General features: G+C 44.8%; 1 long non-coding RNA gene across 2 annotated transcripts; it reads left to right on the top strand.

Annotated features, from left to right (window-relative positions):
- The first annotated feature begins 1,254 nt into the window (after positions 1-1,254).
- On the top strand, positions 1,255-18,634 carry LOC310869135. 2 transcript variants are annotated; one of them, XR_014570130.1, is made up of 5 exons: positions 1,255-1,343; positions 8,961-9,033; positions 9,258-9,557; positions 12,235-12,307; positions 12,431-12,522. It is a non-coding gene; the product is annotated as an uncharacterized lncRNA (long non-coding RNA). The 2 variants fall into 2 exon arrangements; XR_014570129.1 differs by lacking the exons at positions 8,961-9,033; positions 9,258-9,557; positions 12,235-12,307; positions 12,431-12,522 and adding exons at positions 12,708-12,828; positions 17,824-18,634 and having other exon boundaries at positions 1,256-1,343.
- Positions 18,635-27,538: the final 8,904 nt, after the last annotated feature.

The raw sequence follows: 27,538 nt of genomic DNA, 5'->3' as shown, positions 1-27,538 counted from the left end.
GAAGTCAATGAGGAGACCTCCTGGCTCACATGTAACCAAATGGACCCTTCTGAGAGGCTAAATGTCATCAAATGGTGGTCCGTGGCTCAAATGCTGCACAGACTTGGCGAGCTTCAGGCACCCAGTAAAATTTCTTGAAATTTTTTTTCTAGTTTTTTATTAATTCATTGATTGATTGACTGATTGATTAAATACTTCATAAAAATGTAAAATATTAAAATTGACAGTAACCAGGATAATAGCAATTGACAAATTTACAATTTAGGCATTTAGCAGACGCTATCCCGAGTAATTTAAAGTAAGCGTTTAAGTTCTGCAGAAATTATAGGTAATTAATTGGTCTGTTATAGCGCCACCATGAGTCCGCTTTTTTAAGTCGTATTTCTTCCTCTGCCTAGTGGTAATGTGCGTGCATAAGTTCACGGAAATCGCACACTGTTCATGATTTGAGGCATTTTGTTCAAAACGGACAAATCTGCAGAACTTTGGAAGGCAATCTTAGCCAATGGCGATGGAATATGGGATCGCGGAGTGGTCTGTGTTGATCACATGACTATAGAGATGGTGTATACTGATTTGCGTGATGTATGGATAAAATATGTACGAGTAATATAAATAAATGTGTTTTGCAAAAGTCGGCCTCATGGTGGTGCTATAACAGGCCGTTGTGGAAAAATTGGGGCAGAGGTTCGTCGCTGGAATCCAGGGAGTGTGTGTGGAAAGTTTGGCATCGGCCGCGCCAACGGTGCCGGAGATTAGCTGTACACACTGACGGACGGACAGAGTGCAAAACACACTCTCTCCCCATGCCTTCGGCCTGGTGGAGACAATTAAACCCAAAAACTGTATACTGTATTTTTATAGGTCATTTTTTTTTGTGTGTAATATTTTTCTTATCATAGTTCCATATTACAATACCTCCAAATTATGGGTCACACTCGCAACTGTAAACAATAAACAATGATATTATTGCAATCCTAATAAATATACTATACCTTACTGTGAAATAAATGTCCCTTTGACATTGCTATGAAAATTCCTGTCAAAATATTTAGGCCTATAATACATTAAGTTGTAGTAATGCACTGCTCATAATATTGTGCGTGCGTGCGCGTGCGCGGTGGTGGTTGGTTGGTTGGTTGGTTGGGGGGGGGAGCGCTGTTTGGACAATGCGCATGTGACGTAGTGAGTAGTGGCGTCACTTATCAGGAAGTGTTTGAATCGTTGGAAAAAGCCCGCGCAGCGCCAGCAAGCCAGCAGCAGTCAGAGCATTGAGAGGAGAGGAGTCAGGAGGACAATTGAACCAAAAGGATTATACTTTCAGTGTGCCATTACATTAAAAGGTTTGTGTTCATTTTTATGTCTATGCCATTGCCACCAGACCACCACGTTGTTGTTGTCTACAAACTACACAGGCTGGGACTGGGAGCTTAATTACCAAGCAAGTGTGGTGAGGTGGTATTGCTTAAGGTAGCCAACTACGCCACCTGGGGAATTGCGCCCCAGGAGATATTTACTAAATGCAATACTGGACACCCGGAGCACGTAATGACTCCCCAAACACAGATTCAGTAACAGTATATATAGATAGGCAAGGCAGAAACGTGTGTAACCAAAGTACAAAGCTTTATTCACTTCATGGTAAAAGATCAGGATGTTTCTTGGACATAAACAAGTTATTAGTATTTAAGTACTTCAGAGGTACAGATTGGGACACTCAGGGACCGGTGTTGAAGGTTACCAGGGGGACAGGGGACCAGCTAACCCGCCCAGGGTAGTGGCACCCCAAACCGTAGAACACAGCAAAGACAACTCATGGCACACAATAAAAGGAAAGGGGATACCACTACCACTGGAACGGGCGTCGCCTGGTCCAGACCCGGAGGCCTCAGCACCGGAACTAGCAAAGAGAGAGTTAAAACACGTTAAATGAGCATCCAGACAACACAGGGTTACACTGTTACACAAACAGGTCTCCATAAACAGGTTCCAATAGAACATTCCCAGTTCATAAACAATTATAATGTTTCTTCCTTTGAGTAGTGGATCAGTGGTTGGTCAGTGTTGAGCGATTATTCTGACAAGGCAAAACAGCAGCGTGGCTTCTTTTCACCAAGCCCACTCATTTAGGGGCAGGATGCACAGGCAGCCTCCAGGCACACAAGGGGGGGGGGGGGGGGGGGGGGGTGCCGTCCGTGCAGAGACGGACGGTAGCACACAGACTGGCTTGGGCATAATGAAACAAACAATACTGAAGCCCATTAGGCCAGCCTTGTTTGAGGGATAATTGTCATGAAGGGTCCTTCATGACACACACACACGCTGTGGGAACGCGTGGCTTGCTGAAGCCCAAAGGGCCAGCTCTGTTCGGGAACACACATCGACTGAGGAGAATCTAACACAGGCAGAGTGTGTGCTGCTTAAATACTGCAAGCAATCAGCTCACTGATTACTGGGAGGAGGATGGGCAGAGTAGAAGTCGACGCCCATACTGCTACAGTATACAATCCATCCCCCCCAATTGCATAGTCGCCCCGACGATGACACAATACATAGTGAGCATATACCGCAGACAAGTTAAAAAAAAAAAAAAAACACACCAGGGCACAGCAAGGGCAGAATCCATTTCTTGCGACCGACCGTACGTCACGACGCACCGTCGGCCGGTCCTATTTACCGTCGGCCGGTCCTATTTAGGTCGGTCGGTCAGTATTTAGGTCGGTCGGTCAGTGTTTACGTCGGTCGGTCAGTGTTTACGTTTACGTTTACGTCGCGACTGACGGTCGCGACGGACCGTCGGCCGGTCCTATTTAAACACTGACCGACCGACCGACGGGTCGCAAGAAATGGATTCGGCTTTGATATATTTTTTTCTGCTCTCGTTGGACTTAACTTTAAAAGTCCAATGGAACACCTCTTTGTAACCTAATCCCTCGCCTCTCTATTCTTTTTTGCTGACGACGCTGGTTCAATTCCCGCTCGCGGCAGACCAAAATTATTATATTTTAGACAGACACACAGACAGACAGACAGACTGCCTGTCTGCCTGCCTAATGTATTGTAAATAATGTATTCATTCCATACGGCTATTTTTTTTAAAGGTATTATGACATGATTTATAACATAATTTTAACAACATTAAAAGTCTTGGCCATGGTCCTTCAAACGTGTCTAAAAAGTTTGAACACTCAACTCCACTCCAGTATTTCTTGACACGAGTTTTTGTGCATGTGTAAAGTTCATCCTGAGAAGCCATGGAAAAACACATTATTTTAGCCTGTAGATGTCGGTAATTCCCCCTTTCCTGTCAACCCAAGATGCGCTTCTTTGACAACGTGGTAGGAACGTCTCAAAAATAAAAGAGTCATCTAGGCCAGTTGGTATCCAGTGTAAGTTGGTATCCACAGCCAACAACAGAGCAGATTGATTTTTCTCTAGAAGACATTATTAGTAAGTATTACAAAGAAACAAAGTCGCGGTTGACAATGAGGAAGTGGAGAAGAGAGGGTAGGCACTAGGCAGGGAGCAGAGTGGAGGGGGCAGAGGTTTAGCCGGGATCTACGTATATCCCTGCCGTCCAACCAGATGAGACATTTTTGCATAATTATTCACAAGAGTCCAGACAGCAGAGAATACACTGAATGTTCAAACTTCGTTTTTTTTTTGTGAAATTGATGTCAAGAAAAGCCAAAAAAGCCAAAAAATCTACAAAAATGTGTTTTAAATGTCACAATCCCTTTAAATATAAAAACTTTTGTCTTTCGCGCGATTCGAACCAGCGTCGTCAGCACCAAAACATTGAGAGGCGAGTGATTAAACCGCTAGACTACAGCGGCAATACGTTACAAACAAGTGTTTCATTGGACTTATAAAGACAATAGCACCCAGCTGCAGTCTCGCAAGGGGAGGGACCGGAAGTGCTTTTATTTCCGGCTTCCACGTGCACAAGCGCACATACACGCACGCGAAATATAATGCGCGTGCACGACACGCACTTGTTGGTGCGCGCTTAAATGCCGGGTGTATATAGTACCATCTGTGCTTAAACATAATTACGTGGTCGGTTTGGAAAAGTTTGAAGTAGTTTGTTGTAGGTAATATTTTAATTGAAAGCTTATTAGTTGGTGGTATAAGTGTGCATATTTGAAGAAATGCAAATCTAACAATAATAAAATGATATGCAATAATAGGCTAGGCCTATATGGTCGATTATAACATAATGATATCAAGGCATTTAAGTAATGTAATAAGTTGCTATAACCCCGTACCCCTGTCCCACACACACCATGCCCAGACCATAGACCACAGACACACGACCATATGCATTTAATTTACTATGAAAACCTGCATTTCCCGTCAGTCAGTCAGTAAGTGTGTCATGTCACGCCTCGTGTCATGCCTCCATATATGGTCACGCCTCATGACACGTCACACCACCATATATGGCCGTTTCCATATGATATAAGATCCCGACACTGACCTCATCAAACCCTGGATAGCCATACATTGAAAAGACTGGATCATCACCTAGATCTCCATATATGGAGCTGAGGCGGCCAGCAACTCTACATCTGAACTCATAATGTAATAATCAGCTCATAATGTAATTAAAAGACGAGCACATAACTTAATAGATTTTTCTATAATGTAATAATGTGTTACATTAAGAACCTCCACATAGGCGACTCATACTGTAATAAAACTTCATAATGCAATAATGTCTTTATAATGTATGAGCTGATTATTACATTATGAGTTCAGATGTAGAGTTAATAGGCTGTGTTTTTATGGCAAATAATTTGTTTTTGTTTCAGAATCATGAAAACCCCTATAGTTTGACACTGGATTGTTTTTGTGCACAACTGATTATTGCAATGGATTCAGAATCATCAAAAACCCCTAGTTTGACTCCAGACATTCCATATAGGACATTATAGCACTCTCACTGTAAAACAGATGTTAAAATAAAACCAAAACACAATCAAACATAATAATTTAAAGTTACAAAGTGTATTTACTGAACTCCTCCTTAAGTAATTGCCAAACACTGTACTGCCACTGCCATGCAGATTGATTGATTTGATTGAAATATTTATTAACAGTTAGGTTATTTTATAGTGGCATTTTTCTTTTTCCTGAGTTAGGGTAGGGTAGGTCCGGGCCTTCATTTTCAGGCCCGATGAGAACTCTAGGCAGTCCCTGTTCTGTATGTGGACTTTAATAAAAGACATATAAAGTGGTTTGTGTCTTGTACACTTCCATTTGTATAAAAATACATGGTTTTATTTTTTGGCTTAGGTACTACTAACATTTACCACACAACAGTAGATAGCATTTGACACAGACTTATAGCATGTTATGTAGACAGCACTATAATTGCATTGTATATAGTCATAGCACGCCATAGTACATATGTATAGCATAGTAGTAAATATGTATAGTTTATATGTATAGTGCATGTATAGTTTCATTATATAGATATTCCACTGTTACTTTCTTAGCTTACGCATGTTTCATGATAAATGCTTTTATGTGATGTATTCCCATGCTTTTTGTTCTTGCTTAATGTAAGTCGCTCTGGATTGCTAAATGCCTAAATTGTAAATTGTAAATTGTAACAGTTGTTGTGGTAGCTAAATGTAGGATTTTGCATCTCAGTCCTAGCCTATTCATAGTATGAATAGGCGTGATGAATAGCGAGTGGCGCTAATAAGTGTCTTTTGTCAAACAGTATGAATTTCATAATGTTTGACAAAAGACACTCATTAGCGCCACTCGACTCCCATCAGTTAGCAATGCATACCAAGTGAAGTGACCAATTGCATAGCTAGCTATTGTATTCATTCAGTTTCTCAGAAGAAAGATAGGCTGTGTTTTTATGGCAAATAATTTGTTTTTGTTTCAGAATCATGAAAACACCTATAGTTTGACACTGGATTGTTTTTGTGCACAACTGATTATTGCAATGGATTCAGAATCATCAAAAACCCCTAGTTTGACTCCAGACATTCCATATAGGACATTATAGCACTCTCACTGTAAAACAGATGTTAAAATAAAACCAAAACACAATCAAACATAATAATTTAAAGTTACAAAGTGTATTTACTGTAGCCTAATCCTCCTTAAGTAATTGCCAAACACTGTACTGCCATGCAGATTGATTGATTTGATTGAAATATTTATTAACAGTAATTTGGTTTTGTAAAACACTGTACACTGTACTTATTAACAGTTTGCAGAATTACAGTACATTCCAAGCACAACTCAAAACAAAAAAAACTGTACAACTGTGAGTGGACGACCAATAAAACATTATACTTGTTTACAAGAGTGTCCAACTTGTTCAATTCATCATAACATTTAGAGACGTACAAAACTACAAATATAGACTTATATATAGCCAGCCCAAAAACAGGAACTCATCATCATAAAGGAGGTGAAAAGGGAAAGCAATTGTAGACAGTGTACACTTCCATTTGTATAAAAATACATGGTTTTATTTTTTGGCTTAGGTACATTAACCACACAACACTAGCCTACTGTTGTTATGTGGTGTGGTAGCTATTCTAAATGTTGGATGTTGTTGTTTGCAACTTTGCATCTCGTTAGTCCTAGCCTATTCATAGTATGAATAGGCGCGATGAATAGCGAGTGGCGCTAATAAGTGTCTTTTGTCAAACAGTATGAATTTCATACTGTTTGTCGTTTGACAAAAGACACTATTAGCGCCACTCGACTCCCATCAGTTAGCAATGCATACCAAGTTACCAATTGCATAGCTAGCTATTGTATTCATTCAGTTTCTCAGAAGAAACGTGTCAGCTCGCTGAGCTCCCGATCGACGACGATATCCGTTGTGTGTGTGTGTGTGTGTGTGAGTGCGTGCGACTGTGGGTGCCGGGGGTTGGGGGGGGGGGGGGGGCGTGACCGTGAACCGACTCATTGCAAGACGTGAGCCATCCGATTCACGGACATGGCAATGAATCGGCTCTTATGATCGAGCAGCTCATGACCGACACATCACTAGTGCTATTGTCTTTATAAGTCCAATGAAACACTTGTTTGTAACGTATTGCCGCTGTAGTCTAGCGGTTTAATCACTTGCCTCTCAATGTTTTGGTGCTGACGACGCTGGTTCGAATCGCGCGAAAGACAAAAGTTTTTATATTTAAAAAAAATAGCCGTATGGAATGAATACATTATTTACAATACATTAGGCAGGCAGACAGGCAGTCTGTCTGTCTGTCTGTGTGTCTGTCTAAAATATAATAATTTTGGTCTGCCGCGAGCGGGAATTGAACCAGCGTCGTCAGCAAAAAAGAACAGAGAGGCGAGGGATTAGACCACTATGCTACAGCAGCCCGTTACAAAGAGGTGTTCCATTGGACTTTTAAAGTTAAGTCCAACGAGAGCAGAAAAAAAAATATCAAAGCCGAATCCATTTCTTGCGACCCGTCGGTCGGTCGGTCGGTCAGTGTTTAAATAGGACCGACCGACGTAAACACTGACCGACCGACCTAAATACTGACCGACCGACCTAAATAGGACCGGCCGACGGTAAATAGGACCGGCCGACGGTGCGTCGCGACGTACGGTCGGTCGCAAGAAATGGATTCTGCCCTCCCTCCCAGGGCATGAGGACTGAGGCTGTATAACCTGATGTGGGTGTCTTTACGACTGCCCCACAATATTGACACTGCCTAGCACAATACTCTCATACTCACACCTTCACACAACCACAGAGGCCCAAGGGTAAACTGATGTGGGGGGCCTTTACGACTACACCCCACAATTCCCCACACCATCCCCTCAGTCACAACCTGCATCCACAGATACCTCCATATTCTACACTATCACATCCCCCTGTGAGGGGTGGCCCCCGGGTACTTGGGCAGCAGGGGTAGGTCCTCCAGGTACCGACACAGACCATTGTCCATGTGCACCCTAACCTCAAACCCTCACTGCCCAAGAGGCCTAGAAGAAAGGAGAAGTTGCAGGGAGGTGGCCCATTTAAGGCTGCCATGCACCTCCAAACTTCCCTTAGGACTAGCAACAACAACCCCGACCAAACCTCTTTCCACCACCCGGTCCCTTGACGGGAGAGCCTGGGATCAGCATAAGTGCTATTCAAAGACATCCTTGACGAATTGTCTAAATGAAAATGTCAGCAATCTGTGTTTGGGGAGTCATTACGTGCTCCGGGTGTCCAGTATTGCATTTAGTAAATATCTCCTGGGGCGCAATTCCCCAGGTGACGTAGTTGGCTACCTTAACATGCTAATGCTATGCTAACGCCAGTCAATGAGACATTGTGATCTCATCTCAGCAAGCTTTTTAATGTAAACTTGCTGTTCTGTTGAAGTAGTAGTGTGTATTTCTGTTATGAAATATATGGAGAGGATGCGGTTCTGGGTCTAAATGCTACATATATAAGCTACTAAATTACAACCAAAGTACTACTGTGTCCTTCATGGCTATTATACCATAACTGCAACACTAACATTTCCCCAGCTTTAGCATTAGTTGTTTATTCCGGTAGTCAACATAGCAAACATAGTGCTAAATTAACAATGAACAAATGCATTCAGTGGTTTGTAGCAACCACTGTGTTGGCTATTTGTTGTTAAAGTAGTTGAATAAATTACCCTAGCAGTGATGTTCAAGGCATGCAAATAGCATGAAACATAATACTTATTCCAATACCTTCCATGCAAGTTGCCCCATATGTTTTGCTTTCTGACATTTACCTATATTTGCTAGAAAAAAACACTTTTCCCCTTTGCACAACACATGTACCAAAACACATTTTGAGTAGTGTTTTTAGTTTTATGCTGATCCCCTATTTTCTGCAGACAATGCTACAGCCATTATATTGGGGCGCAACACATGTTTTACTTAATCTAGTTTGACTCTGCTGGTAATTTTAGTTTCTCTGTGTTTACAATACTACCTCTGAGACCAAAAAGGCCCTGACTACATCTTTGTTTCAGGGATTCCCTGCTTGTATTGAACGACTCAAGCATTGGCATCGTGAGTAATTCACTTTTTCTAGGGGCATTTATGCTAAAACAGTCAGCTTGACATAATATAATTCATCTTCCAGCATTACTGGACGTCTGTGCTGTTTTATGCCCGGTGTCATCAGACGGTTAAGATAAGAGAGACAAACCCTGTCTAGCCACATCTTCTGGCCACACTGTAAAAATTAAAATGTGCCTCATCTGTATTCACCAATGATTTTCATTTCTTTACAGGGAATCCGGTACACCCCAGGATGGGGAAAATACCCAGCCGCTGGATTCCTCGAACAGAGGCTTCGGAAACACCATAAAGGGGCTGAGAAAGAGGCTGAGGTCACAGAGCACACAGCAGACACCACCACAAAGTAGTATGCTTGTTGAAGCATTAGAGCCGTATCATTTAGTCATTGGTAATATTGTGTATTTTCTTTTATAGAATCTGCCATATTGGATGAAAAAGCCATATTGCTTTAAGAATGGTTGAGAAACAATTTGCAGCCCCTTGGTGGAGCAAAACATGCAGGAAACGGCAGTGTACAGGTCAGTAGGAATGCACTGAGGATACTAGCTGCAGCACTCATCAAATGTAATTTTGCCTATGCATGCGCCTCATGGTAGTGTAGTTATCTGTAGTAGGCCTAGTTTAGATTGTAATTACGTTGATGTACTACCATGTAGCACATCGTCATTACAATCTAAACTACTACAGACCTCCCAAAATAAACTAATTGGACTACTTCTACACCTCACACCTATAGCATAACCTCTGCTCATTATGTTAGGGTGGAATGGCTCAGGGTAGAGGACAGAGTACAGCAACAACAAAATGTATGCATGTCCGACCATAACACTGTCTATCTCATGCCAACGTACCGGTCCGTTTTTAAATCCAGTAAACCGGTAAAAAAGTAAATGTGTGGTCTAGGGACGCAACTGAGGAGCTAAAAGGATGCTCTTATGTACTGACTGGGACATTTTCTTTGAGGATGCTAGCATTGACACAGCCACCGAGGCTATTACAGCTTATATTTCTTTCTGTGTTGAAATGATTGTGCCACAGAAAATAATAACTAAGTTTAATAATAATAGGCCATACCTCACGAATGAAATCAAGGAATGTATACATAGGAAAAAGGTGGCCTTCAGATCAGGAGACACTGCAGCCTTAAAGGCTGCACAGAAGGAACTGAATATAAAAATGAGAGAAGCCAGAAATAAGTTTAAAAAACGAGCGGAACAAGACTTGGCCAACTCGAACACAAAAAGACTCTGGGAGATGACTAATATGAAGTCAGAGAGGAAGCCCATCTTTGCTCTAGATGAGAGCGCCAGAGCGAATGAGCTCAATAATTTCTTTATGCGATTTGAATGTGATACTTCTCAGGGATGCTATGAGGTGATTAATGAACTGAACTGTGATGCTGTTAATAACAGGATGGTAATAGATCAGGACACAGTCTGTAAAGTGTTTAAAACCATACAGACCGATAAAGCAACAGGGCCGGACGGAATGCATGCTTTCCTGTTAAAAACGTGTGCTGAGGAATTAGCCCCAGCCTGGCACAGGCTTTTTCAACTGTCACTAGACTCACATACAGTGCCTGAGATCTGGAGAAAATCAGTGATAGTCCCAATCCCGAAGAAAGCATGTCCACTAGAGCATAACGATTATAGGCCTGTGGCTATAACATCTAATGTAGTAAAAGCACTGGAGAGGATCCTGACAGAGGAACTCCGAAAGGAGGTAGGACCTCAGCTAGACCAGTATCAATTTGCATATTCTAAGAAACGCAGTACATTTATCGACTTCAGCTCGGCCTTTAATACTATACATCCAGACATTCTGTTGCGTAAATTAGCTCAGTTAAATGTGAACCCCTTTATAATGAAATGGTATTTTTCTTTTCTCTCTAGTAGACCACAGAGGGTGAGATTTAACTCGGTGCTCTCAGAGGAGACACTGAGTAGTACAGGGGTGCCTCAAGGAACAGTCAGTTCCTCTTTTCTGTTTACCTTGTATACGGACGACTGTGTCAGCTCACATCCAAATCAATTTGTTATCAAGTTCTCCGATGACACTGTGATACTTAGTCTGCTGAAGAGTGATAATAACATCCTCAGCCATACAGAGGGAGTAGACAAGTTTATAGAGTGGTGTGATCTACACCATCTGAAAATAAATATAAACAAAACAGAGGAGGTCATAGTGGACCCCAGGTCCATAGGAGACCACAGTATAATTAGTGTCCATGACCATAACATCAAACAGGTCCCCTCATATAAATATCTGGGAGTACAGATCGATGAGGACCTGAGCTGGCACACGCATGTTACAACACTGTGTTCTAAGATACACCAACGTCTACACTTTCTCAGAAGACTTAGGCTTTTTGGAGTCAGTAGAAATATCATGTTGACCTTTTACAGAGCTAGTATAGAGTCAATCCTAAGATACGGTATATCCAGCTGGTTTGGCAATCTAACTGTGAAATACAAGTCTCAAGTAAATAGGCTAGCAAACATGGCTGGGAAGATCATGGGCATGTCCACCCCACCCATCACTCCCCAGGCCATCTTTGAACAAGCAGTGGTGAGACAGGCTCGGAATATTGTATCTGACCCCTTGCATGTACTGTACCGAGAGTACGAGCTGATGCCATCCGGTAGGAGGTATAGAACTCCACGATGTGTATATAATAGATTTAAACACTATTTTGTTCCCCTGTCAACTAAAATGCTCAATCAGGGATTGCCGAATGCACTGTAATGACTATAGTTGCACTTGATCAAGGGAATGTGTGCAATATCTCTGTTTTGTGTATGTTGAGTGTTTCATGGTGTTTTTTCTTTTTCGTATGTGAACATGTCTGTTATTTGTATGCAGCTGTGACTCTGTCTCCAAGACAAATTTCTCCCAAGGGAGACAAATAAAGATAACCTTGATAACCTTGACCTTGAACTTGCAATGGGCCTGGTCTATACGATACTCAGGGGACCAGTGCCTGCATGTACCTGTTGTACTACTTCAAAGGCACAAAAATGGCTATCAATAAAGTGCAACTCCTTACCTTCCCTCAAAACTGCCATAAAAAAATCACCTGTCTGCAATTGCCCTGAGGACATTTTGTGCTATTTTTTTTAACATTCCTGTACAATTGCACTGCTGTACTTTCTGCAAAATGTTAATTAAGTATTCAATTATTCAAAAAAGGCCACGTTAATAAGGGGAAACAAGTGTGCAGGAGATCGGCCAAGGGTTCCCACATCTATCCACTCCAGGCATGGTAAGTTACAAATAAGTTTACATATGAGTGCATATACCGATATGTTATAACAATTGCATTGTTATGACAATATTTTATCAGTATGTCAGCTGACACATTTGATTTTGTTTTCCTCCATTTTAGTTTTTTTAAAGATTGCACAAAACTTAGTCTTGCATGGAGAGGCTGGGCCAAAAACTCCTGACAAAGAAGTTCCTGTACCTGGCAAGACGCAAAGGGAAACTAACCTCTTCCCTTGATGGATTAACACACGGTAATATATTATTGTTATATTGTACATCAGACTATGCAAATGTATATTTTAGCAGGTGTTTTATTTTGTTACTAAATGACATAATCACAGATATGCCATGCCACATTAATACATTCCACATATTGATATAAAATTGTCTTCCTACAGTTTGGGGGAACTTTCCCTGAGCCAGCTACCGACACTGCTTCTGCCAACAGTGTACAAAGTTGGGCGAAAAGTGTACCAGCACACTATCGAGGAGTCCAACTTTGTGTTCCACCATAAGCCTGTAAGTTCCTCTGCATATCTAAATGGAAATGTTATTAATTTGAACCACTTGAACCCAGCAACAATATTCTCAAAGAGATTTGGTGTAGATGGGAAAACCGTGCCAGCTCCAAGTGCAGTGCCAAGCCATGTCCAGTTTAAGTGGTTAAGAATGTGCCTGACTGCCTGTTAATTATAATTTAGACTCACAAGGAAACTCGCTTTAGGAGATTGTGACTTCGTCATAATCACAGAAGCATTAATAATACACTCACAGGCAATTGATTGACTGGGTTTGGGACCAATGGGAGCCTTGACCACCCCCCTACAGCTCGGTGGTATAAAACCAGGCTCCACCCATTGTCTCCACTTTTGTGAAACTTCTCATGCGAGAACACACAGCAACAGCATTGCTACAAAGTCCTAGTATTTGAGTCAACGGACAGGAGCGGATCCTGGCACCCCGACTGTGCTGGGAAATTTGTTTTTCCAGAAAGTATTCACGTTAGTGTTCTTCATTAGTTGACCGGCGAACGGCCCTAATTTTCACACTGTACTTTATTCTCTGTTTTTTGTCTAGCACGAGTCCTGCAGAAGGACGCGACTGCGCTCTTGTTAGCGCTTGCTAGACTTAACTATTCTGCGAACACAGCGAACGTGTTCCCTTTTTAGTTTCCCAAACTCTGCTCTACTGTATACACAGTGGACGTGTCGACAGTTGGCACAGTTTGGTTAGGCTGTAGCCACGGGCTACTGCTTCACTACGAACACAGCAAACGTGTTCGGTTTTAGCATCCCGCCAACTTTTGTCCACTGTGTGCACAGCAAACGTGTCGACAGCGGTGAGTTTGGCTAGGCTATAGCTGGCTAGGCTATTAGCTACACTTGTACACAGCGAACGCGCTACAGGTGCTAGGCTAAGTTGGCTAGGCTATAGCTACACCTGTACACAGCAAACGTGTTACAGATACTAGCTGATTTTTCCCTCTCTTTTTCTCTGGCCTGCAGAAAGCCTAGAGGAGATGCCGGAGCGGAACAAGCAACAGCGTCGTCAACGCAAGCAGGTCCCCCAGAAACACTGCGAGTCCTGCGGCAATTGGATGGCTAGTGAGGACCAGCACGAAGATTGCGTGCGTTGCCTGGGCCTGGAACACGCCATCGACGCGGCTAATAATACCGGCGTGTGTGCCTTGTGCAAAGCCACAGCAGCCGGCATCAGAGCTCGGAGGCTCGTACGGGCCAAGGCTTTCTTCACCGGCGAGGTGAGAGAGAAGGAGCGGGACTACGTCGACCAAGGGGCAGCGTCGGTGCTTGAGATGCCAGAAGCACCGCGCCGTCCACCACAGCCGCGTGCGGCACCTGGGTCTGCCCGCACTGATCCTCCCCCCGAACGGGACGACCCCACCACAGGGGAGTCGATGGAGGACGAGGACAACGAGAGCCGTAGCTCAGACGGCGACAACTCTGAATCCTCCGACGACGACCCACAAGAAGTCGGGCCGTTTGGCGGCCAATATGGTTCCCCCCGCTTCGAGGCCCAGCTCCAAGCCACCCTACTGGCGGGCGCGGGGACGGCAGCAGCAGAGCCTCCCACGGTGGGGACCGCATCTGAGGCCATGGCTCCCCAGGTTCCAACCCAGGCCCCGGCCCGGCCTCCTCGACCGCCCATGGAAATGGACCACTCAGAGCTGCTGGACATCTTCAGGAGGGCCACCATCCGCTCGGGCCTGAAGTGGCCCACCGAGGCAGCCCCGGAGGAAGCTAGGGAGGACTCGCTGTGGCGCGATTTCGGCGAGGACAAGGACCCACCCCGTGCCAAGCAGATCCTGCCTCTGACCAGGGGCCTCATCAACACGCTGAGCGCGTCGTGGAGGAACCCCAACACTTTATCTTTCCCACCGGACCACAAGAGGGACCTCGACTGTGCTGAGACGAAGGTGGCAGGCCTAGAGGGCATGCCTGCGATGGACAGGCAGATGGCGGCCCATCTCCTGCGCCAGCCAGAGGCCCGGTGGACCAAGGAGCCGGTTTTTCCTGACGCCCACGACAAAGAGCTATCTACCATTGCCAGGAAGGCCTACTGGTCTCTGACGCTCGGCGTCAAGGCTGTAAACGCCATAGGTCTGCTCCAGGGCTCCACCTCTCATATCCTCCGAGACATGGGCGACGAGCCAACACTGGAGCACATGTTGGAGCTGCGGAGGATCCATAAGGAGACCCTCCTCCTCACAGAATACAACGTACAAATGACCGGGAAGGCCATGGCCCACCTCGTGGTCCTCGAGAGAGCCAGATGGCTAAACCTCTCTCCGAAGTTTGGGGACAGAGCCGCCACCTTGGATCAGCCCGTCCTGCAGTCCAGCCTGTTCTCGGGCTCTGTGCCGGACATAACAGCCCGCCACGAACGAGACAGCAAGCAGAAAGAGGCGCTCAAGGCATACATGCCCACGGAGCCCCCCAAATCATCGTACTCAAAGAAGCCCAAGTACGGTAGGTCCGTGGACAGGCCACGGGAATATGGCCGAGAGCGCAACCCCAGGCCCCAGTTCAAGGCCCCGGAGGCAGCTAGGGCTCCGTCCGCCGTGCCCGGCCAGCATCAGCAGTCCATTAAGAGGGACAGACCTCGCAGAAAACCATCATCCTCCCCCGCTGGAAGGCAGCGCGGAGGCGGCGGCGCTAAGAACGCCAACGGCGGCCAGCAGCGAAATTAGCACACGGCACTATGGACACTATGGTGCGATGCACACTTGAAGTCGATCAGGGCCTCCCACGTTCCGGGGATTTTGAACAGAGGGGCGGACCTGCTCTCCAGAGGGAAGTGCCACTATGCGGAGTGGTCTCTGCACGACGCAGTGGTCTCTCAGCTCTGGGACAGGTTCGGCCGGCCACTGATGGACCTGTTTGCCTCGGAGGAGAAGAAGAAGTGTCCACGGTTCTTCTCCATGACAGGTCGAGGCTCTCTGGGCGTGGACGCTCTGGCTCACGACTGGCCAAGAGGCCTGCTCTATGCTTTTCCTCCACTGTCTTTGATATCTCCGGTACTGGAGCGAGTGAGGACCCGGGGTCTGTCAGTAATACTGATAGCCCCAGGGTGGGGCTCGTGGAGGTCGGAGATAACACCTCTCCTATGCGGGCACCCATGGCAGCTCCCGTTGAGGAGGGACCTCCTGACCCAGGCGGGAGGGGAGATCTTCCATCCCCAACCAGGAGACCTAGACCTATGGGCCTGGCCCGTGAGCGGTTGAATCTGGAAATGGAGGGTCTTCCTCAGGGCGTCATTGACACCATCCAGAGCGCTAGAGCCCAGTCGACTAGGGACGCCTATGGCGGCAGATGGAACGCTTTCGAGAAGTGGTGCGTTCAGGAACGGGTGGTTCCTTTCCAGGCTCCGGTAAGGGTCATTCTGCTTTTCCTACAGAGTCTGATGGACAGGGGTCTGTCTTTCAGCTCTATAAAGGTGTATATGGCGGCTATATCGGCCTGCCATGTGGGTTTCGGCGATGGCACCGCGTGGATGCACCCCCTAGTGCGTCAATACATGAAGGGTGCATCCCGCCTCCTCCAGGTGCCCAAGTCGCTGGTTCCGGCGTGGGACTTGGCTGTGGTACTGGATTCTCTATCTCAACCTCCGTTCGAGCCCTTGGAGTCAGTGGACTTGCAGTTCCTGTCTCTTAAAACAACATTGTTGTTGGCGCTGGTGACCGCTAAGCGGGTCAGCGATATTCACGCTTTCTCGGTGAGCGAGGAGTGTACTCGTTTTTCTGAGGATAGAACGAGGGTGGTTATTAGGACCAATCCGGCGTTTCTGCCTAAGAACCGGCTGGCCACGTGCGTGCCGGTGGATTTGGTGGAGTTCTGTCCTTTTACCTCTGAGGAGGATAAGAGGAGGCATAATCTGTGTCCGGTGAGAGCGTTACGGATTTATATGGACAGAACGGCGACGCACAGGAAGACAGCTCAGTTGTTTGTCTCCTGGGGCCCCAGGACTCTGGGGAAGGCTATAACTAAGGTGAGGATCTCACAGTGGATAGTTGAAGCCATAGAGCGGTCATACTCGTGTAAAGGGTTGCAGCCTCCCATAAGCGTGAAGGCACACTCTACACGGGGGATGGCGACATCCTGGGCCCTATGTAAAGGGGTATCAATCCAGGATGTGTGTACTGCGGCCAGTTGGGGCTCCTCCTCAACTTTTGGCAGGTTTTATAGGCTGGATGTGACTGCGGCGCCCGTGGCACGTGCAGTCCTCAGTGTGGCCTCTAGGTAGAGGCTGGAGATGTTGGGATCCATAATGGTTTTCACTTGCTCTCGTTTCTCCCTACCGGTTCCGGATTGGGGGGATCATATAGTACTACACTAAGCATTTTCAGATCTACGTCTGTCTGCTCTTTAGGCTGACCGTATAAGACATGTCTGTGACTGTCAGGTCGAATAGTGGGGTTTTCTGACTGCCTGGCGGGCAGGACTTAGGACCTCCTTATCTCACAGGCTATGAGTCGGGCCCTAGGGGCTTGGACTTTGTGGCTACAATAAGGGAGTGTATCACGTCTCCTAAAGCGAGTTTCCTTGTGAGTCTAAATTATAATTAACTATAGGTTACGAAGGTAACCCAGGTTAATTAATTAGACGAGCAAGGAAACTCGCTAAAACGCCCTTCTTGTGAGCAATGCCTCATGAGAAGGTTTCACAGAAGTGGAGACAATGGGTGGAGCCTGGTTTTATACCACTGAGCTGTAGGGGGGTGGTCAAGGCTCCCATTGGTCCCAAACCCAGTCAATCAATTGCCTGTGAGTGTATTATTAATGCTTCTGTGATTATGACAAAGTCACAATCTCCTAAAGCGAGTTTCCTTGCTCGTCTAATTAATTAACCTGGGTTACCTTCGTAACCTATAGTTATAGAATTATTCAGAATACTGTATCAGACTGCAATCAGTGAACACCATTATCTTGCTTATACTCTTTGGTTTTTGACAGTCTTTTACATTGGTCTATGTATCTTTTTTGTTTGTCTTTCTCAGGTTGGAACAAACTTGGTGCTACCTCCATCAGGCGACGGCGTCAAGACCGTACCCATTATGTCCTGTCACCATCTCCTTCATCAGGACCTCAGAGGGGTCCTTGAAATTAGGAGGTTTGATAACGAAATGCATCTTTACAGAGTGGATCCTTACTGGTCAATTACTCAGTCAATGCCCACATCTATGGGTGAAATATTGTAATGCTCACTGCCTATTGCATTTTGACAACATTCATAACAGTGATCTGTCTACCAAATTGTCTATTATCAGAGACCTTTCACTGATTTACCGGTAGTTGTACTTGTTACCATTGAGACTAAGCCACTTAACATATGATTGCATGTTGTAAGCCGGCAACCCCCCGGAAATCTAAAATGTACTCTAATATACATACTCCGTATTTTGTACTACTTAGCCAAGACCCAATTCCTTCTCAAAATGCAATATGCACTGAACATCCCATTTTTGTACAACTTCAAAAATGTCTGTAAATCACTTGTGAACTATTATCCATGTTATGAATGTTAAATTTAGATGGGCACTGTTTGATTAAAAAAAACAAAGCATGCATGTTGTTAACGGGCCAAGAGAAATAATTTGAGCAGGGATGTAATGTCGCCACTTAATTCAATTTCAATTCACTTATAGCACCTTTAAACCAGTGGTTCTCAACCTGCGGGCCACTGGTCCATTGCAAGTGGGACCCACATTAACGGGCAAAACACATTTTAAAACATTTATATAAAAATATATATTTTAATCAATCCAAAATTGTTTACGGTGTTACAAAGAAACCTGCACCTGGCCACTTATGCTCCAAAGCATCAGATGGATGCTCTGAAAGACACGCGACAGAAAACATTTTGTAGTCGAAAGACTGAAGAACAGGGTGGGACTTCAGACAAGACAAAAAGGGTTGGGTTTACCCCCCAACCAATAGGAGAGAAGGTCCGTTTGTTACGCTACACTGGGCGGTCTTTTCACTCTGTTGTTGTTTTTATTCTGCAGAGTGCAGACGCGGAGGAGGAATGAGCCGATGCACTTCCGGAACAAAAATGATTTCATTGTTAAGTAAAGTAGTTTGGTCTGTTCCAGTAAGCAATTCAACAGGAAAAAATAATCCCTGCCCGTCGTGGCAGAACAGAAAATTTAAACAAACGTTATAATTCAAGGTGCATGCATTTTATCATTCACTCCTAACCTAGCAGCCTCTGGTCCATATAGCCTAATGCTTATATGATTCTGCCCTGTGTTATGATCTGAGTGCCTATGCTGTGTAGCCTACTTGTATGACTGTACGTGAATATACAAATGTACTAGATATGTAGGTATTGTGTACTGCCTGAACTGAACTGTAACAGACTTCTTGTTAGCCACTGGAGACATCTCGAGCAAGATCAACTTGCTGCTATAGCCGATTGTTATCGTTATTAGTCCAGTACCTGCCTGTAGACCCTATCGCAATTTGGTGTTGGGGGAATTTCTCACTTGAACTGAGTCAATGGGTCCCTAGACATGAAAAATCAACGAGGTGCTTGTCCGCCATAGTGCCACGAATGGCGCAATGGCCACATAAAAAATGGCCGCCATCGGCTATGATGAAAATCCAACCTTTTTGTTTTTTAGTGTTTAAGCACATGTAATACATTCATTTTGACTAATTGTGGTGTGTGGAATTCATTTCTGATATTGTTTTGATGATTTGGGGTGATTTTGACCTTGAAAGGTCATAGTCAAGGTCATTTTGCTATTCCACAGACCTTGGCCATAACTTGTCCATTTTTAGGAGTAAGAACAGGAACAATAAGTCTATTTCAACTAAATCTGACTCTTAAAATTAATTTCTGATATTGTTTTGACCATTAGGGATCATCCTGTCATTGAATTATTGATGTTAATGTCATTTTTCAATAATTCGATTATGATTCTTTAGTCGCTTTTACTATATTTTCATGATTTGTTTTCTTTACATAAACAAAATACATGGGCATGAGAAAAACAACAACAGCACCATGTGTTGTGTGAATAAGCCCATTGTACAAAAGACTCTGTCCATGGCCCAAATGAGCCAATTCATTGCTATGGCAACCCCATAGTGGAGGTAAGTCAATATATCATAAGAATCGTTCACTTGATGGTACAAGCACCAAATTTGGTACACAAGTGCTTCAGAACCTACTCTCTCAGAAAAGTACGTTGTCCACTTGAAAAAACTAAATGGCCACCATTTTTCAAGATGGCCGCCAAATGAAAAGGGCCTTTTGTGGCAGTTCTGGACAACCGTGGGTCCGACCAACTCGAGACCGGGCACTGCACTCCCTGTGGGTGTGTGGAACGTGTGTGTCGAATTCGGTGAAGTCGGTGGGGCAAACGGTTCTCGGGTTACGTGGATTACAGATGTACAGACACACACACAGACTTGAATATATGTCAATGGGCAATGCCCATTGGTTTTTTTTTTAGATGATGGTTAAGAAGAGAGAGATGTGATGTCAGGTGGTGTGGGCTAAGAAGTGGTCAGGGCTAAGATAAAGTATATAAGATGTACAGTAAGTGCAAAGAGAGATGGTGAGGGAGGGAGAAAATGATTTGTACCAATTGACCAAACAGTAGACAGTAGTGTAACAGGTTAAGGTGAGTATAGAGATGGAAATGTTCTAGCAAGTGAAGCCAGTGTATTGAGAATATGGGACATATGTGTCAGGAGTTATTTGTGACAGAAGGCTACCAGTGAGAAGGAAGATGTATACGATGGTAGTGAGACCAGCCATGCCGTACGGTTGGAAACGGTGGCACTGATGAAAAGGAGGCACAGCTGGAGGTGGCAGAATTAAGGATGCTATGGTTCTCATTAGGAGTGAAAAGGAAGGACTTGATCAGAAATGACTAAATTAGAGGATCAGCCCAGGTTAGAAGGTTTGGGGATAAAGCAAGAGAGGTGAGATTGAGATGGTTTAGACATGTGAAAAGGAGGGATGAGGGTACATTGGGAGAAGGATGCTGAAGATGTAGCTGCCAGGTAAGAGGATGGCCAAAGACGAGGTTTAAGGATGCTGTGAGAGATGACATGAAGGTGGCAGGTCACAGAGGAAGATGCAGAAAACAAAACCAAAAGGGGTCCTCCCCTTTTCCCTGTGCGTGCACACACACACACACACACACACACACACACACACTCACACACACACACACACACACACACACACGGTACTCTACAGTACACTACAGTATGTTACAGTACAGTATGGTAAAGTACAGTAACGTGCGGTACGGCATGGTACAGTATGATACCATAAGGTATGGTACAGTACAGTATGATGCCGTACAGTACAGTAAGGTACAGTATGATACCATAAGGTATTGTACACTACAGTATGATGCCGTACAGTACAGTAAGGTACAGTATGATACCATAAGGTATGGTACAGTACAGTATGATGCCGTACAGTACAGTAAGGTACAGTATGATACCATACAGTAAGGTACAGTATGATACCATGCCGTACCGTACCTTACTGTATGGTATCATACTGTACAATACTGTACTGTACTGTACCGTACTGCATGGTACCATACTGTACCATACTGTACCTTACTGTATGGTATCATACTGTACTGTACTGTACTGTACTGTACTGTACTGTACTGTACTGTACTGTACTGTACCGTACTGCATGGTACCATACTGTACCATACTGTACCTTACTGTATGGTATCATACTGTACCTTACTGTACTGTACGGCATCATACTGTACTGTACCATACCTTATGGTATCATACTGTACCATGCCGTACCGCACGTTACTGTACTAAACCAAAAGGGGAGGACCCCTTTTGGTTTTGTTTTCTGCATCTTCCTCTGTGACCTGCCACCTTCATGTCATCTCTCACAGCATCCTTAAACCTTGTCTTTGGCCATCCTCTTACCTGGCAGCTACATCTTCAGCATCCTTCTCCCAATGTACCCTCATCCCTCCTTTTCACATGTCTAAACCATCTCAAACTCACCTCTCTAGCTTTATCCCCAAACCTTCTAACCTGGGCTGATCCTCTAATTTAGTCATTTCTGATCAAGTCCTTCCTTTTCACTCCTAATGAGAACCATAGCATCCTTAATTCTGCCACCTCCAGCTGTGCCTCCTTTTCATCAGTGCCACCGTTTCCAACCGTACGGCATGGCTGGTCTCACTACCATCGTATACATCTTCCATCTCACTGGTAGCCTTCTGTCACAAATAACTCCTGACACATATGTCCCATATTCTCAATACACTGGCTTCACTTGCTAGAACATTTCCATCTCTATACTCACCTTAACCTGTTACACTACTGTCTACTGTTTGGTCAATTGGTACAAATCATTTTCTCCCTCCCTCACCATCTCTCTTTGCACTTACTGTAAATCTCATATACTTTATCTTAGCCCTGACCACTTCTTAGCCCACACCACCTGACATCACATCTCTCTCTTCTTACCCATCATCTAAAAAAAACCCCAATGGGCATTGCCCATTGACATATATTCAAGTCTGTGTGTGTCTGTACATCTGTAATCCACGTAACCCGAGAACCGTTTGCCCCACCGACTTCACCGAATTCGACACACACGTTCCACACACCCACAGGGAGTGCAGTGCCCGGTCTCGAGTTGGTCGGACCCACGGTTGTCCAGAACTGCCACAAAAGGCCCTTTTCATTTGGCGGCCATCTTGAAAAATGGTGGCCATTTAGTTTTTTCAAGTGGACAACGTACTTTTCTGAGAGAGTAGGTTCTGAAGCACTTGTGTACCAAATTTGGTGCTTGTACCATCAAGTGAACGATTCTTATGATATATTGACTTACCTCCACTATGGGGTTGCCATAGCAATGAATTGGCTCATTTGGGCCATGGACAGTCTTTTGTACAATGGGCTTATTCACACAGCACATATGGTGCTGTTGTTGTTTTTCTCATGCCCATGTATTTTGTTTATGTAAAGAAAACAAATCATGAAAATATATAGTAAAAGCGACTAAAGAATCATAATCGAATTATTGAAAAATGACATTAACATCAATAATTCAATGACAGGATGATCCCTAATGGTCAAAACAATATCAGAAATTAATTTTAAGAGTCAGAGTTAGTTGAAATAGACTTATTGTTCCTGTTCTTACTCCTAAAAATGGACAAGTTATGGCCAAGGTCTGTGGAATAGCAAAATGACCTTGACTATGACCTTTCAAGGTCAAAATCACCCCAAATCATCAAAACAATATCAGAAATGAATTCCACACACCACAATTAGTCAAAATGAATGTATTACATGTGCTTAAACACTAAAAAACAAAAAGGTTGGATTTTCATCATAGCCGATGGCGGCCATTTTTGATGTGGCCATTGCGCCATTCGTGGCACTATGGCGGACAAGCACCTCGTTGATTTTTCATGTCTAGGGACCCATTGACTCAGTTCAAGTGAGAAATTCCCCCAACACCAAATTGCGATAGGGTCTACAGGCAGGTACTGGACTATATGTCTCAGTGCCACGTCATGAGGACATGAGGATCCAAAGCTATATACTGTATATAATTATGTATGTGTATAATAAATTGTGAACCCTTGGCGAGATACTGTCTGAGTGTACTGTCTGAGTGTCCCGTTATTATCGTTCTCCCGGGCCCGCCGATCGCCGCCGTACCAAATGAATAATTCAGCTGGATTATCACACACCACCCAGCCTGCACACACACACACACACACACACACACACACACACACACACTACCAGTTTGCCAGAACCGGACGAGGGTCCAGTACCTAGAGAAACACAACACCCTGCATAGGCAGAATGGACCGGAGCTACTCCTAACCTACAGAAATAGTACAGTAGCATATCAAAAGAGATTGCATGCAAGCTATCAAATAATTCAGGTGTCACGTCGACTCCGTGATGTTTCAGATCTCTCGTTCCACCTCGCATCAGTTTGACCCGACCCATAATCAATAGTTATCCGCCTGACTGCACGGACCAACGATATAAAAGGACATCAGTGCTTTACACAGAGGATGCGACATTATAAATGAAGGCCTACTTCAAACCATTCCATATGATTTGGTTGTTAAAATAAAATAAAACTGTTAATATGAATGAACATGTTTTCAGTTCGCATGGGCAGTGCGCATTGGACTAGAGATTATGAAAGAGTCGTAGCCATGACTTATAATTTCTGAAAATGCTACTGCTCCCAAACAATCATTTTGGGCATGAAATGTTGAAGGATAAATGTAGATGTGATAATGATGTGCCGTGTTGGCTATGCCCAATGGGTCTACTGTACATTAGGCCTACTTCAGATTATGGTTCAAATATGTTTTTTTTTTTCTCTCATTTTTTTAATAACATTAACATCGAGGTGTCCAGTGGCAATGCCAAAGCAGTGGCATGCACTCTTCAATCTGGCGTCTCCTCTCCTGATGTAACGGTGAACGGTCTGACTGCAGATAGGAGAGAGCCGTGCGCCCAGGTGCAACCTGGAGGCTCCAACTTGGAGACGCATGTCATCTCTTATCCTATATTTCGCCTATAGCCTACCATCGACGTCTGCGTCATGGCTAACAGCCTGTAATGCAGCAAGTCGTGTGTTGTGGTAAAATGGATGCGCTTTATTAAAAATAATGGAGTCGTTGCTAACAGAAAATATTAATTTTCCACAATGATGCCATGCTCTCTGCTAGTCTGCGTACCTGGAGGCTACTATACATACACACGGAATCAGTGCCAGACTTAGTGGCACCTACTGTGGTAGTGGTACTGATAACGTGGAGACAGCCGTGCGCCCGGACGCAACTTGGAGTCTCCAAATTACGCGCAACTGTCCCGATCCAGTATGGTACGTTCTGGAAAGTTCGTTCGACAATCAGTACCAGATTTGTAGATTCTATCTGGCACTGATTGTGTGCAGATATACAGGCTAGTAACCCCCCAGGGACGCAGACGAGAGGAGAGCATCATGGCGATGGCATCATTTGATGAAAGACTGGTCGTTGGTGTTTGCAACCACCCCATTATTTACAATAAGCAGCATCCCTATTATATGCGAAAGGACATGTAGAATAATTCATGTACGTGCACACACATGCACGCGCATAGACACACACACACACACACACACACACACACACACACACACACACACACACACACGTATGACACGCACACACACAACTGTAGTGGAGCTGAGGGACATTCTGTACTGGACTGGGTCCAGATGTTGGGGATCAACGCATACACCGACTCGTGTTACATGTGTGTGCGTATACACACACACACACACACATACGCACGCACACTTCAGGCATGACAGGGGGCATAGGAGACCCCCAGTATGGGCTGTAGTCTCGCAGGGTCCGGATTGGATGAAACACACAGAGATGAGGTCATGGCAAGACTAAGCACGCGCGTACGCGCACGGCACCCACTCACGCATTTAGGCACATTTAGAATAAACACATATACGGACTTGTGGAAGGCCCTGATAGGTCTGGAAGTTAGACTGACATCATCGTAAGATCGTGGGCCAATTTCATAGGATGAGAGCCAGAAGTTCAGGCATGTGGATAGAAATCCATGTACTCAGGTCATATAAAAACCAGGACAAAGGACCCCGTTTCTTCAGTTCTGACCAGGTTCTGATTCAGCTAGGGCTTGTAGGGGTTCTGTCAGTGCTCACCTTCCTTCCCTTCTTTTCCCCTCCTTCCCAAAATATGTAATCCTCTATATTTTATAATAAATGAATTATAAGTGAAAACCTTGCAGAGCCTCTTCATTCAACCTTTGACAACATGTGACCAGCCGACCGACCATAGGGAGAAAATTCACCACAGACATGCGATGGGCAGCATTTGTGTCTATTGGTCGTGAGATAGACGTAGATGGTAAGTAGGCGAGATATAGCCTAACGTAGGATAAGATGGGATGGGTAACAGCATAGGTTGGCACCATGCAAGGATTGGGTCTGTGCGCACCTCTATTAAATATAGGCAATTTGTTCCAAAATGTAAAAAAGGACATCAAAATGTGTTTAAGTGATTTGAACATGCTTAAATAAGACAATAAGGTCTAGTAATTCTAACATTTTGCTACATGTGTGCTTCGGAAATGCGCACCGGGAGCGCGCTTGCAAACTAGCCTAATAGCGAGTGCGCTCCCGGTGCGCATTTCTGAATGCGTGTAACTGCACAAATATCAAATATAGTCAGAAGGAAAACCGTATTCAAGTGCATTCCCTATACGGTCGAGCCACACACGGCTTTTCAAAGCACATGCGCGTACACGTGCCCCACGCATCCAGTTGTGCGCGTATGCGGGTCTCGCGTGTGCGTGCTGAAAAGCCTGGTGTAGCTCGGCCGCAATGATAGCGGCTACACCAGGTACGTGAGTCACGCGTCTACTCTGTGTAAAGTTCTGGCGTAATTGCTACAAATCCTCTATATAAATTCATTTTCCCAATAAACAATACCTTGAAGGATGTAAGATAATAATGATGCAGCATTGAGGCTATATGTCCAAATCATGGACGTATATTACTTAAGGTCATTTTCCAAATACTTCTACATTTTGGACAAAATAGCCTATTTATGATCGAGGTGCCCACTCTGCTTGTATTCCTGTCACTACGTGTATCATACTGTGATTATACACTGCTTGGAATCAAGAAATGGTATAAGCCTACTTGATGTAAAACAAATATGAAGGAGAGATGCTTGTTGTATAGGGATCAGGCATCATACAGTAGACTCCACTGTAACTGTATGAGTGTTTCTCTGTCCACATGTGAATTTCATGCTATCTCAATATCACAGCCAGTCCCCCTCATCCTCATTGTGCTGTATCGCCCTCCAGGAACTCTCGGGAACTTCCTGGAAGAACTAGACTCTCTGATCAGCTCGTTTCCGGAAGATGGCACCCCTCTGATTCTACTGGGTGACTTCAACCTTCCTACCGCAGAGAAATATCTTCCTGTTACATCCCTTCTGGCCTCATTTGACCTCTCCCCATCTCCCTCCCCTCCCACTCACAAGGCTGGTAATGTTTTGGACCTTGTGTTCTCCAGAGCCTGCTCTCCCTCCACACTCTCTGTTACCCCCTTAACTAGGTCTGACCACCACTTCATAACCTTCTCCCTCTCTCTCTCCACCCTCCCGCCTAAACCTATTAACCCTCCGAACGTCACCTCCCGACGCAATCTCAAGTCCCTAAACCCCTCCTCCCTCTCATCCTCTATTCTCTCCTCTCTACCCTCCCTGGAGTCCTTCCTCTCCCTCTCACCTGACACTGCAACCTCATCCTTTCTCTCCTCTATCTCATCTGCATTCGACCAACACTGCCCACTCTCATCCAGGCCAGCTCGCTCATGTCCACCGGCTCCCTGGCTATCTGAAACTCTCAGATCTGAACGAACACCTCTAAGGGCAGCCGAAAGAAAGTGGCACAAGACGAAGCTACCAGATGACCTTTCACACTTTCACTCACTCCTCTCTGCCTTTGCCCACTCACTAACCACTGCTAAAACCTCTTTCTACCACACCAAAATCCAATCCTGTACTTCTAACCCAAGGAAGCTCTTCTCCACTTTCACCTCCCTCCTTAAACCCCCTCCCCCCACTCAACCTTCATCCCTCACTGCTGATGTTTTTGTCAACTACTTCGAGAAGAAGGTTGATGATATCA

Source organism: Protomyctophum parallelum (assembly GCF_964188405.1).
Source record: "Protomyctophum parallelum genome assembly, chromosome: 13".
In the NCBI taxonomy this organism is placed as follows: domain Eukaryota; kingdom Metazoa; phylum Chordata; class Actinopteri; order Myctophiformes; family Myctophidae; genus Protomyctophum; species Protomyctophum parallelum.
This window is presented reverse-complemented; position numbering and strand designations above follow the sequence as displayed.